This window comes from Mauremys reevesii, linkage group 19, assembly GCF_016161935.1.
Source record: "Mauremys reevesii isolate NIE-2019 linkage group 19, ASM1616193v1, whole genome shotgun sequence".
Taxonomy (NCBI): Eukaryota; Metazoa; Chordata; order Testudines; family Geoemydidae; genus Mauremys; species Mauremys reevesii.
In genome coordinates, this window is record NC_052641.1 from 20,485,975 (window position 1) to 20,498,164 (window position 12,190).

At 45.7% G+C, this 12,190-nt stretch overlaps 1 long non-coding RNA gene across 2 annotated transcripts; it reads left to right on the forward strand.

Annotated features, from left to right (window-relative positions):
- The first annotated feature begins 10,087 nt into the window (after positions 1-10,087).
- LOC120386563 lies at positions 10,088-11,669 on the forward strand. Of its 2 annotated transcripts, XR_005589781.1 has the most exons (3): positions 10,088-10,232; positions 11,293-11,372; positions 11,490-11,669. It is a non-coding gene; the product is annotated as an uncharacterized LOC120386563 (long non-coding RNA). The 2 variants fall into 2 exon arrangements; XR_005589780.1 differs by lacking the exon at positions 10,088-10,232 and having other exon boundaries at positions 11,195-11,372.
- Positions 11,670-12,190: the final 521 nt, after the last annotated feature.

Here is a 12,190-nt window from a genome sequence, read left to right on the forward strand (position 1 = left end):
AGTTCCCTATCAGCAAAATGAGGGTAATAACACCTCCCTACCTCACAGAGGAAAAATACATTAAAGTTTGAGCGTGTTATGCCCAATGAATCTGTTAGTCTTTAAGGTGCCTCCGGACTCCTCGTTGTTTCTGTGGATACAGATTAACACGGCTGCCCCTCTGATTAAAGTTTGAGTTACACTCAGATACTATGGTATGAGAGGCCATATAAGCACCATATATAGACTGGTAGCAACTGAACTGAACTGAGGTACTCCCAAGCACAGATGAAGTGTGAAAGCATCTCAAATTGATAAGGATCTTTCTAAAGGCCTTAACCAATGGTGCCCCATTGTGACTGTAGGATACAGACAAATGCGAGTTCTCTAGGGAAAGAGTGAGTTCACAACCCTGATCTGAACCCCATGCTAAAGGCCTAAGCTAATGCCCGTTCTTTGTAGGATGCTAATTATCCAGACAGGTGTGATCCTGTCTGCCACAGCAGATGTTACTGTTAACATTGCAAGAAGAATGGGGAAAAACAAAGACGAGGAAAATGGGAAACCTGAGATGCTACCTGCAAAATGCTTGCATACATTATTGTATCCCCAGTTTGAGGGAAACCTTCCCTGACCTTCGCTAACTGCATACCAGAGGTATTAGCATTTAAGCACTTGACAAACTCTTCCAAACACTGGCCTGAAGTATAGACGAATTGCTTTTGCTGAACAGCGATTATAATTCCCCCTGCAGATCCAGATTTTGACAAGTAAATCTCATATTTTAAACACAGGATTAAAAAATTTTATTACTACAGTGGGGATTAAGTAGAAAAGCCTCAAAATGTAAATCTGCAAAGTCAGAAACACAGGAAAATAAAGTGAAATCTATTGTTCAAAATAACTCACATTTAACCTCTTGTCACCTGGCACGGAAGCAGATCACAATCAGTATTGGCCCTAGTTATAATCAACCAGCATTTCTTGTTTTAAACTTTCACGGGGTATCAGGCTTGGAATTTTTCCTTGTTGTTTTTGAAATCCCTCCAGTTCTAGCTGTGGCTGTTTTGCCACATCTCGGAAATAACAGCAGCATTGAATGGCATCTGAACAAGAAATCCAAGCCAGCCAAGCCCTTTCGCAGCATTAATTTTGTCTGATTGCTGTGCCCTTCATTTCCTTGGCTCGTTCTTTTTGAAAACAAGCCACGTTATTAAAAATTTTCACTGAAGAAGAATGGTAAATATAACAGTTCATCAATGACACTTACACAGAGACGACGTTCCAAGACCAAGAGCTTGTGCTAAGGGGGGAAATCCTGGCCTCAGTTAAGTAAGTGGGTGTCTTGGCCTTAACCTCAGTGGGGTTGGGACTTCACCCAAGCAGCGATGCCAATTGAGATATTTATTGGGGGAGCAAATTCTGGTCCCCAGGCCCTGGACAGAGGGGCCAGATTTGAGCGTTGTTGCGACCGCACAGCCAAGCACCGTCCACACCACTCGGGCAGCAGCTGTGTACTGACTTAGTATGGGATTACTGCTTAAAAGTGGACAGGCCACGGGCCTCCTGGCTGCGCAGCCTATGGAACTTTGAGCAAGTGCAAAATCCTTGGGGGGGGGGGAAGGGGGGTGTTTGCCCTAATTGGTGCTTAATTATGAACCTGGGCTAAAACTAATAAAACGGAAGGATGATCTTGTGAATAAAGCCCAGGCCTGGAAGTCAGGAAGCCTGGGTTTCTATTCCCAGTGGGACCATGTTCAGGAGGGGATTGGAAATCCTCAGATGAAAGCTGCTATGGAATTGGAAATAATAATTCTTACTTGCCAATTTGGACCAAGATATAATTTGCCACCCTGAGACACCCCAAGTTTGAAAACTGGACTCAGCATGCAGTGTATCTTCACTCAATGCAAATCCCTCTAATGCCAATTGAAAACCATGGTATGTTTGAGCACCAAGTGGTGAGCATTACCATTGCAGCTGAACCAGTATAAGACACGTGCGTCTAGTGGAAATCAGACCTCATTTTTCATGAATAGGGATATTACTTCATCTGTATTCTGCCTCCCGCGCCTCCAATATATTTTTGGTCTTCCTCTGAATTATCAGATATTAGCCACTGCTGGAGTCAGAATGGATACAGGATATAGAGCAGTGGTGGGCAACTGCATGTGGCCCATCAGGGTAATCTGATTCTGGGCCGTGAGACATTTTGCTGACATTGACTGTCCGCAGGATGGTCCCCCACAGCTCCAGTGGCTACAGTTCACCATTCCCGGCCAATGGGAGCTGCGGGAAGCAGCGGGCTGCAGGGACATGCTGGCCCTCACCTGCACAAACTACTCTTTGTACTCCACAAATCGTCATCAGCAGAGAACCCCTGGAAAATGTGGACCATTTTCCGTACCTTGGCAGCCACCTCTCCCAAACAGCCAGCACTGACACAGAAATTGAATACAGGATCCGCTGTGCCAGCACATCCTTTGAAAGATCACTCTGAGTCTTCAATGATAGGGACCCGCAAACAGGTACCAAGATCTTGGTTTACAAGGCAGTCATCATCCCCACCCTTCTCTATGGGTGTGAAACCTGGGTAACCTACAGACGACAACTCAAGGGGCTGGAGTGGTTCCAGCAGCGCTGCCTCAGGAGGATTCCCAGGATCAGCTGGGAAGACCAGCGCACTAACCTCAACGTTCTCTCTGCAGCCAATGTCAACAATATAGAAGCGCAGGTCATGAAACACTAACTCTGCTGGACAGGCCACTGTGTACGTATGCCTGACACTCGCCTCCTGAAGCAAGTGCTCTTCTTCTCTCCATTAAGTCAGGGAAGAAGGGCTCGCGGAGGGCAGTGGAAGCATTTCAAAGATGTACTGAAAGAACACCTTAAAAAGGGAGGCAGCAACCCAACAAACTGGGAGGACTCGGCGCAGAATAGAACACAGTGGTGCCACGCCATACACCAAGCCACAGCTCACTTTGAGGAGAACAGACGCGCTCATGAGACAGAGAAGTTACAAAGGAGGAAAGAAAGGACACAACAGTCCAGCCAACAACTATGTCTCCTCCAAGATTACACCTGTCACTTCTGTGGGAAAATCTTCAGGGCAAGAATTGGGCTCCTCAGCCACTTAAAAACCCACCAATGAACCCCCTTGGCAGACATCATCCTCGCATCGAGGGATACTCGAAGAAGAGTATTTTGCCCCAGACTTTACTGAAAATTAATGAACATCTAATATGCAATTAGCTATTGACTCCTCTTACTTGAGGAATCTAGTAAGGAACCTAGTAAAACCACAAACACAATCTTAAATTGAGTGGCTCTGAATTCCTTAATCTCAGCTGATGCAGACAGTGGAGATCAGAGGCCTTTTTATGGTGTTCTTTCCAAATTAGTATTTTCTGCCTCACTCGTGAGTGCGTAATGAGTCTTTGACTTGTTTTTAGGATTAGCAGTGAAATGGCTGATAAATGCAAGTCTTCAGAGATTCTCCTGCTTTGCTTAAGGGAGGTAAATCTATCTAATCATAGGTTAATTACCAGCTATTTTTGTACTACCAGCACATTCTTAAAAAACAAATCAATGTCTAATAAGCGATTTGTGTGCATCCAATAATTAAATCCCTAATACAAAGCACTCACCAACTTCCCCAGTGCTGAAATGGGCAGGAGGATGCTATTTTATTATAGTGTCAACACAGGCCCGGGTTTCTTTTACTCAGGCAGGTGATTCTTGCTTGTGGAAGTGAGATTATACCTCTGCATGCTTATTTAAACACCCGCTACGGGACGGTGCTAGGTGCTAGCACCCTGAACTGAGATGCAGAGCTATTTTGCAGACTCACCTAATAGTTTGGGTCCTATTTCTCCAACCCAGGAGCATAAAAAGTCTTGGATTGTCTCACTAAGGCAAAAGCCACTAGATTTAGGGGAAGAGACCTTGCAGGGACTAGAGAAAGTTTAGACTCAGGCTTATGTTTGATTGTCCTCGAGTAACTTTAGCCCTTCCAAGGGCTCTTGATATGGCCCTTGTTAACTTTTAAACGGCCTTCTTTTCTAATTACATTTAAATCGACGGTGCACTCCAGCCTGGCTTGCAATCTATTGTTTATTTTCCCTGTCGACATAAGTCAATATAGCGATGCTGCAAAGCGACAGGTGTCATTAAAAATAACTTTTCTTTCTTCCACATAATTGATCTATGCTTCTGCTTGCTTATGTGTCTTCATTCCACAATGTAAGTATGAAGCTCAGGATCGGAGTAATGAAATGCCCCTGGACTTTGCAATGCAGGAAACAGAGGCCTGATTTCTCAGCACCTACCAATCCAACTCAGGTCAATGGGAATTGTGAATGCTCAGAACTTTTGAAATGCAGGCACCACCTTCTTATATTTAAATTACAGAGAACAACTTTTCAGTATCCAGGCTATCAGACACCGTGCACATGGACCTGGTATAAGAACCTAAGTAGGCTAGGCTAACATAACTGTTTCTTCAATTTCTTTCAGTGATGGCTTCTCAGGCAGGATTGGCTTTGCCTTTGGTAAGGAGTCAGACAGGAATGGCCTTCAGATTGGCTATAAATGGCACCTTTGCCTGGCAGTGTTACTCACTTACGTTCCACTCACTTGATTCACACCCCAGACCAGGAGACCCTACCTTTGTGGCTATTTCTGAATGAAAGGGAGCAGGCTTGAGACCCAGGATGTGCTTTTAAAGAAAACAACAAAAATGCAAAAAAGTTTATTTTTAAATGAATGCAATTTTGCCTCATCCAAGTGTGACTTTAAAACCTGAAATAAATATAAAACATGTGGCCTCTGGTTGCTGCTCCGGATTGGCTCAAAAACAGAACCGCCAGATGGAAAAGAGGCAACAACAATTTACTCCCGTTCCGAAGGAAAAATTTAAAAAGCTGTTAAACTGCTCAGGTTTGTATGTTAGGCATGAAGCAGGCAGATGTAATTTAATCCCCCTGCCTCAATTCTGTTTGCCCTGCAAAGTCCAATTCCCCCACAGGAAGGCCTGTCTCCCAGTGTCGGAGCCCATTGTGAAGGGAACACACACATCAGGACAAGTAATTAGTTTCAGAGATTCTATTACTCAGAGACTTTGGCAATTCCGGGAAGACTCGTTCGCTGTGTGTGCACAGCATTGTTATAGGGCTACAGGCTCTGCTACGCTGGATCAGACTATTGGCCCAGCAAGGCTGGTGTCCTACAGGTGCTTCAGATGGCATAAAACCCCACACAGCAACTCGCCAGCTCCGCAGTGCTGCAGATGGGGCTGGGTGGCAATTCCTCCAACAATCGATAGCCATCTGAAGCATGAAGCACCGCTAGCTAACCGCTACCTTAGCTGGCTTAGCTACAAGACAGGCTCCAGATGCAAAATTCAGACCCAGCCACAGATTTCATAGTTCAGGAGGGTTTGAATGCAGGGTTTTGTTTCAGCTCATCACATAGACGCAGACGCCATCTGCAAATTTCAGCCACAGAGCCACGCTTGGATTCCAAACTCCCTTCACTCTGGGGGAGGTTGGGGGTAGGGGGACTGACTCAGACCCATCTGTTGGGCAACTCTTCATAACCCTTTTCAAAATCCAGCCAGATAGGCAGCTCTAGGACTCCGCAGGTTGATGTCACGCAATGGGGGGCAGGGGGGGGGTTGCTCTTATTCTAAAAGTAGCTACTGATCATTTCATCAACTGACCCCTTGTTCTCATATTATGGAAAAATCGAACCTGGAAGGCAGTACCCTGACTTAGCTCACAGTCTTTTTATTTTAATTAAAGACACGCAACAAAGAGCTACCTGAAAGGCAAGTAGGTGTTTTCAGGTCTATTTGTCTATGTATCTATATATTGTTGCCCCTTTTGGCCTGAGATTAACCAGTATTCGGGGCCTTGCCAGGTCATTTCTGTTAGGGAGATAAAATGATCCTGTTTATTTACAAAGAATGTTCACAAAATCCTGTTACCCCAATGCAGTAGAAACAAGCAACAGCAGTTTCCTTGCTCAGAAATCCAGCTCTGCCTTTCCAGTGAGTACTGTTCCCCAAAACTACTCTGTCTCCCATCTTCCTCTACACTCAACTTCTCTCATTTTCTGCTGTCTTTCTGCAGCTGTCTCACACGGACACACAGCTGCAACAAAACACCCTGGCCCCCTGTGTTTTGCTATCAGTCCCAGGAAAGCCCCTCAGCTCCCATGGCTTGCATCTGATCAGCCTTGGCATACAGTCCATTGCCTTGGGCAGTGGGTTCCTACTGGTTTCCTGCTCTCACTACATCAAAGGGCATGTAGTTGCTCCTTCCATTTAGGCTGAAAGGTGCTGAGCACACCCACCCGTTTTACTAAGGACTGAGATTGCCTTTTGTCAAACACTTGTTTATGGCAGCCATTAATCTCTTCCAGTGTAACAATGTATACAGCCATTTATATTCCCTAATTTCTGAGTATAATGCAAAACCATTTTGTTCTTTATTTCTAGGAATGGTAAACCTGGGGTTTAGTGTCTGGGCTGATTGCAGAAGTGTCGCTAGAATCGCTTTTATCAGAGGGTGAAAGCATGTAGTGCTGAGGAGGAGCAATGTTTTTGTGGTTACAGCACCGGACTAGGATTCAGGAGAGCTGGATTCAGTTCCTAGCTCTGCTACAGACTTCCTGGGTGAGTCACAATCTCTCTGTGCCTCAGTTCTCCGTCCTTCCTTTCTCCCCCGTTTTAGCTGTTTAGATTGAGAACACTTTGGGGCAGGGAGTGGCTCTTACTAGGAGTTTGTGCAGCGCCTTGCACAACGGGACCCCAGTGTTGGCTGGAAGCCCTAGCTGCTCCTGTAAGACAGACAATTAAGTAGATATGAGAAGACATTCTTGCCACACAGCAAAAGAAGAATGCTGATTGAACGCTCAATCCATCGCACAGTGTTTGCTCAGCTCTTAAAGCAGAATGTGTTTCGGTGGCAGTTTTGCTCGGGTACGATCTACAGGGTTTGGCACCAGTAAGGGCAAGAACCAAACATGGGAAGGGAAGCAAGGCAAGCGCAGGGTTGCCTCACAGTTTTTGTTAATTACAGTCCTTCCTGGTCTTTTCACGGCTGCCTGGGATCAAATGTACTGCTCTGCGCCGAAAGCCCTAACTCACAGATTACAGGTTCTGAGGGTCGTTTGTGTGACATTCGAAGGTAAACACGCTGCCACTTCTAAGCCTGCGGTAATGAGTTTGGAACCATGTGCGGAGCAGGTGGGCTTTGCCATTGCTGTGTTAACTAAGGTGACAGCTCCCCTCCCGGTAAGAAGAGAGTCTGCAAAATGGCATTTCCTGAAGTCTGGCACCGCACACAGGAGCAGAGGAGATGAGGCAGCAGTGGCAGGAAGCAGGGAAAAGTCCAGGTGTCCATGGCTTGGGTGACATCAGCTGAACTCTCCCCCTGCACGACGAGGCTTCCGGGGTGGGGAGTCTTATCTAAAACGCCTCCAATTCACCCCACCACTGGGCCTGGCCGTAGAGGAAGGGGGCAGAGTAGAAGCCAACTGGTGGAATGGTGCAGTCCCTGACGTCATGACAACAGGAGAGGCAGAGACTATGGCTGCAGGGTGACCCCATCCCAGCAGGCCAGGAGGCAATGGGTAGTATGGGCCTCATGACGGTGAGAGTGGGGGAAGCCCTTTGAACCCAGCATCTCTGGGCTGGCTGTGGCAGGGGGGGTAGAGGGCTGGCTGGAGAGTGCGTGAACTTGGCAGTGCTAGACTGAGTCCCCAGCTCTCCCTGGCTTTCCTGTGAAACTCTTGGACAAATCAACCATGCCTCAGTTTCCCCACCTATAAAATACTTCCCCGGCTCGGAGCCAGAGGGCGGTGTCATGCCCTCTGGTGTGTGCACGGCCCTTTGAGCACCTCAGGCAAAGGTGCTGAGAGAAGGTAAAGAAAATACATTGTAAAAGGCAACCACAACGGGATGGGCCTTGGGAGCGCCTGGTCCCAGGGCGCGAGCTGCCTTCCTTCCAGAGGTCAAACCGGTGGGGTAGACGCGAGGATTGCAGGGGACAAAACCTCCTTCAGAACACGACTCTGCTTGGAGGAGATTAAACCTGCAGAGCCACGAGGGCCCCCTGGGGTGGCTGCACTTAGGATGCAGGTGAAGCGGGGGGGCTCGCTGGTGGGGGGAGAGGGGATTGGGAAAGGGAAATGACAATATGCGGAGAGCTGCCCTGAGCCCAGCTGCTGACAAGACTCCAGCCTGGTTGCTCGGAAATCCAAGATGCTACCGGGCTACTGAGTTAATCATCACCCGGCCACCGTGCTCCCATCCTTCAGGGTCCGGATGTCTCACTCCTGCACCACTGCAAACCTCTTTTCTTTCGGTGCTTTTTCCTCAAGGGCTCTGCTGCCCCCTATTGGTACATCAATGCTAGTCAGCCCCCGCCCCCCCCCCCCCAAATCTTTTCTAACCACTGCAGACTGAAAGCTGCCAGTTCTCTCCTCCTTAGCTAAGACTAAGGGATGTTAGGCCAAGCCTTATTGATCAGGCTATATATTACCCATGAATAGTCACTCCCTGGGCCAAACCTGGGGATTTTAAAACAGGTTCACCAAATTGTCAATTAAATGCAAATCAATCCTTAGCCATTTATCAACGTGTTAATCCGTCCATGCAGTCCGAGGCGAAGAAAATCAATAGCTTTCTGTCACTGGGGACCAATCGAGGAGAGCTGGAAGACCAACATCTGCTGCATCAGGGCAACAGCTGAAATTTATAATCTCAGAGAAAAATTGCAGCTTGCCAGGAGACATTAGCAACTTCTGAAAGTTGCACCATTGAGACCGGGGGGAAATAACAAAGAGGCCAGTCACAGGGAGTCTTACAAACCCAGAACAGAATCCTGTCAAGATTGCAAGGAGATTTCTGTGTGAGTAGCCTCTGATTTATTGAGGAGAGATAAATCAAGATTACTGTTAATGTGCAGATCAATGTATTAATGCAGGCAGCTTCCAGGAATCCAGGGGGCACCATCAGCATCACAGCAAATATTATACAGTAGCTAAGAATAAATGATCTGTCAGCTGGATCTCAGCATTATACTTCTCGAAAATGAGGCATCGCTTTGTGCAATGAAAGCCACAATGTTGGTCCATATTTGGTCATAATTTTTTCATTCCTTTAGCAGACGAGTCAAAATCTCAGATTTTCCCCACCCTTTTCTACAGGACCCGTTTAATGGGTTTTTTTTTTAAAGACGTCCAGGTATCCTGTCTGGCAGGAAGTATCATGGTCAGAGATAATGAGGAAACATGCACATCTAAGCTTTAGGAAAACAGTGCATTCTATTCCCCATCCGAACGGAGTGAAAGCATCTGATCACCTGAAATGCAGGTGATCCCTCCTATGCTACATTCATTCTAATTTTTATCTGAATTGTGGTAGCAACCCCAGGCAACAGTGAGGACTGGAGCCTTATTGTGCCAGGAACCAAACACACAGAGAGAAAGATAGGAGCCCTGCCCCAAGACCTTACAGTGTAACCTAAGACAAGGAGCAAAACGCAAGTAAAAAGCAACAGGAGAGGAGGAAGGATGCAGGTAACAGCAATAAGAACATGCAATTCCATAGGCTGGCAGTGTGCACTGTTGAACAGACAGACGATACATACAATATAGGCCTAATCCAACATCCACTGAAGTCAGTATAAAGACTCCCATTGACGTGAGAGCGTATTAGAGTGGGTCCCATATGAAAAAGGGACCTCATCACTGTCTCTCCCCAGCTTGGAAGTGTTGTATCAGCAAAACAGCTTCTCTTTGTGCTTCTGAGTCCTGAGCTTTGCTTAAACCGCCCCGTTCTACTGTATTTTATTCAGGTTCTTAGACAGCGCTCATCACCGTAGCACCGAGCGCCTTCCTATTGTACATTAAGCAGTGTGACTAACATCCGTCAATTTTTGTTTGTTGTCTCATGCTCTCCCCTGGGGGAGAAGCATGTGCAGTGGAGGGTCTTGTTTTGGTAGGATTTTAGTTGTTTCATTTTAAATATCCACGTTGCTACATATTTATGTTAAGGAAGGTGAGGTCAAAGGAATGTGCCTTGGAGCAGAAGGCGATAAGCTTTGTGATGCAACAAGGTCTACATGTCATCATGCAACAAGCCCTCACGTAACAGGGAATCCAGGAGGACCAGTACCCCCAGTGCTGTGGGATGGAAGTCAGGCATCTGCTGAAAGAAGAAAACTGTTTGCAAAAGTGACATGAAGGTGGGGCTGTATTTAGCTGTTCACAAATGTTTAACTATGTGCGGCATACAAGAGGAGATCCTAACTCCTTTAGACAGTGCTCCTTTCTTATCTCTTTATGTGTTTTCTCTATGCTTGCTGTGCAGTTTTATTAGATGCACTTCAGTTTTTCAGTGCTTCACTTTTATCTGGGAAGTGCTGTTCTGCGGCCCTGCAGATATCCACGGTTCTGTGCAATATCAGTTGAATTTCTCGCAATATTCTTACTCTGACCTAGTTATCAGATCTACCACAATGCATTCAGTTTCCAATTAGCCCATTTGTTTACTATGCAGGTTTGAATTTCTTAAGTTTTAATACTTGGCTCTTTCGCATAGTGGTCAGTGGTCTCACCTGGCAGCTGCTTTCTTGCAAATTGAAACAAGTGTATAGGTGACAGAAAAGAAAAATCAGTCTTTGGGGGAAAAAAGACTGTAGTTAGATGGAAGAGATTAAAAGGACATCTCTTTAGGAATAACTTGGAGTTAGCCGCTTATCTAGTTGTCTGAGCTTATCATCATTGTCTCCATGGAGTCAATACGGCCTGGTACATAGAGCAGTGGATGGGGATTTCAGCAAGCTGGGTTCTACTCCTGGCTCTGTCATAGACCTGCTTTGTGACCATAGGCAGCCCTGTCCTTGCCTCAGTTTCCTCCATCTGCCAGATAATGATCGCTGCTTTCTTTGTAAAGTGCTTTGAGATCTATAAAAACACTAAGAGCCGGCCAGGGGTTATTGCTTCTGTCTGGTGGAAGAACCAGGAGGAGGAAAAAAAAGGCTATAAATGGCTCACAATTTAAGCATACATGGGACAACCTGTCTGTCTTGTGTAATTACACTGTATGTTTTTGGGGGGCTGGGACCATCTCAATATGTGTATTTCATGGCACCTAGCACAATGGGGCCCTGATATTGGTTGAGGCCCCAGGTGCTACTGTAATATAAAGAATAAAAATAGAAACACAACTCACCAAGGTGAATTGAATCAGACGAGAAAACTCAGTCAAAACCACTGTGCTTTTTTCTCCTGCATTGACTGAAGAATCTGCTTGGGTTAGTTCAAAACTGGACAAAGGTCAAGAAATCTAGAGAGAAGCTCAAATTTGCAACGAAAACCTGAAAGTAAGCAAGTTTCCTGATTTTTTTTCTTTTTGACAATTTTGTGCAGTTTTAATCACAATGTGCTCCAATATGAGGCTGTTCCATCACCATATTAAAATTCTGTCTGCTTCTGGTCAGGATTGTAACTGATTAATAGGAGCATTTCCGCAGAAGAGGAACAAACACTGCGTCTGATCAGGGCTTCCACTTTACAGAAAACACCAAAGACCTGGCAATAGACAGAAGGAATAGTCAAGTACAGCACTGACCCTTTTAGAAATACTGTTATATTTCAATTAAAGAGGAAGGTTCTCACTGGCTTTTCTTGATGAGTGCGCAGCGTGTGTAAGTACTGGGGAGAAATGCATGCACAGAGCCTCTTGCTTCCAACTTCCAACTAATTCTGTGACAATTAAACAAAATAAAATAACATGGCATTTTCTTGTAAAATCTGGTAAAATATATCATTCAGAATCAGGTTGGTTGGTCTTGGTTCCCAGATTAAGGAATTAAAGATCGACTAAACTCTTCTCAAGTATTTAAGAAACGAACCATCTGTATAAGAATCTAGGACAGATTACACTTAACCTTATTCTGAAGCAAGAGATTACAATGAGAACAGCTATTGTAATTAAGATGCTGCAGATGCTGTTTGCTAAATATTGAGCAAGAAAGGAGATGCCAGGGTCATGTAACTGGTGCGGGGGGGAAAGTAACACAGGACTCTCCTAAATGACACTCCACTTCTTGTCTGTGAAAAATATCCCCCTCCAATAACTTCACCTAAACCATTACAATTAACGTCAACCACTGCTGTACTAATGTAAGTGATGGGCCAA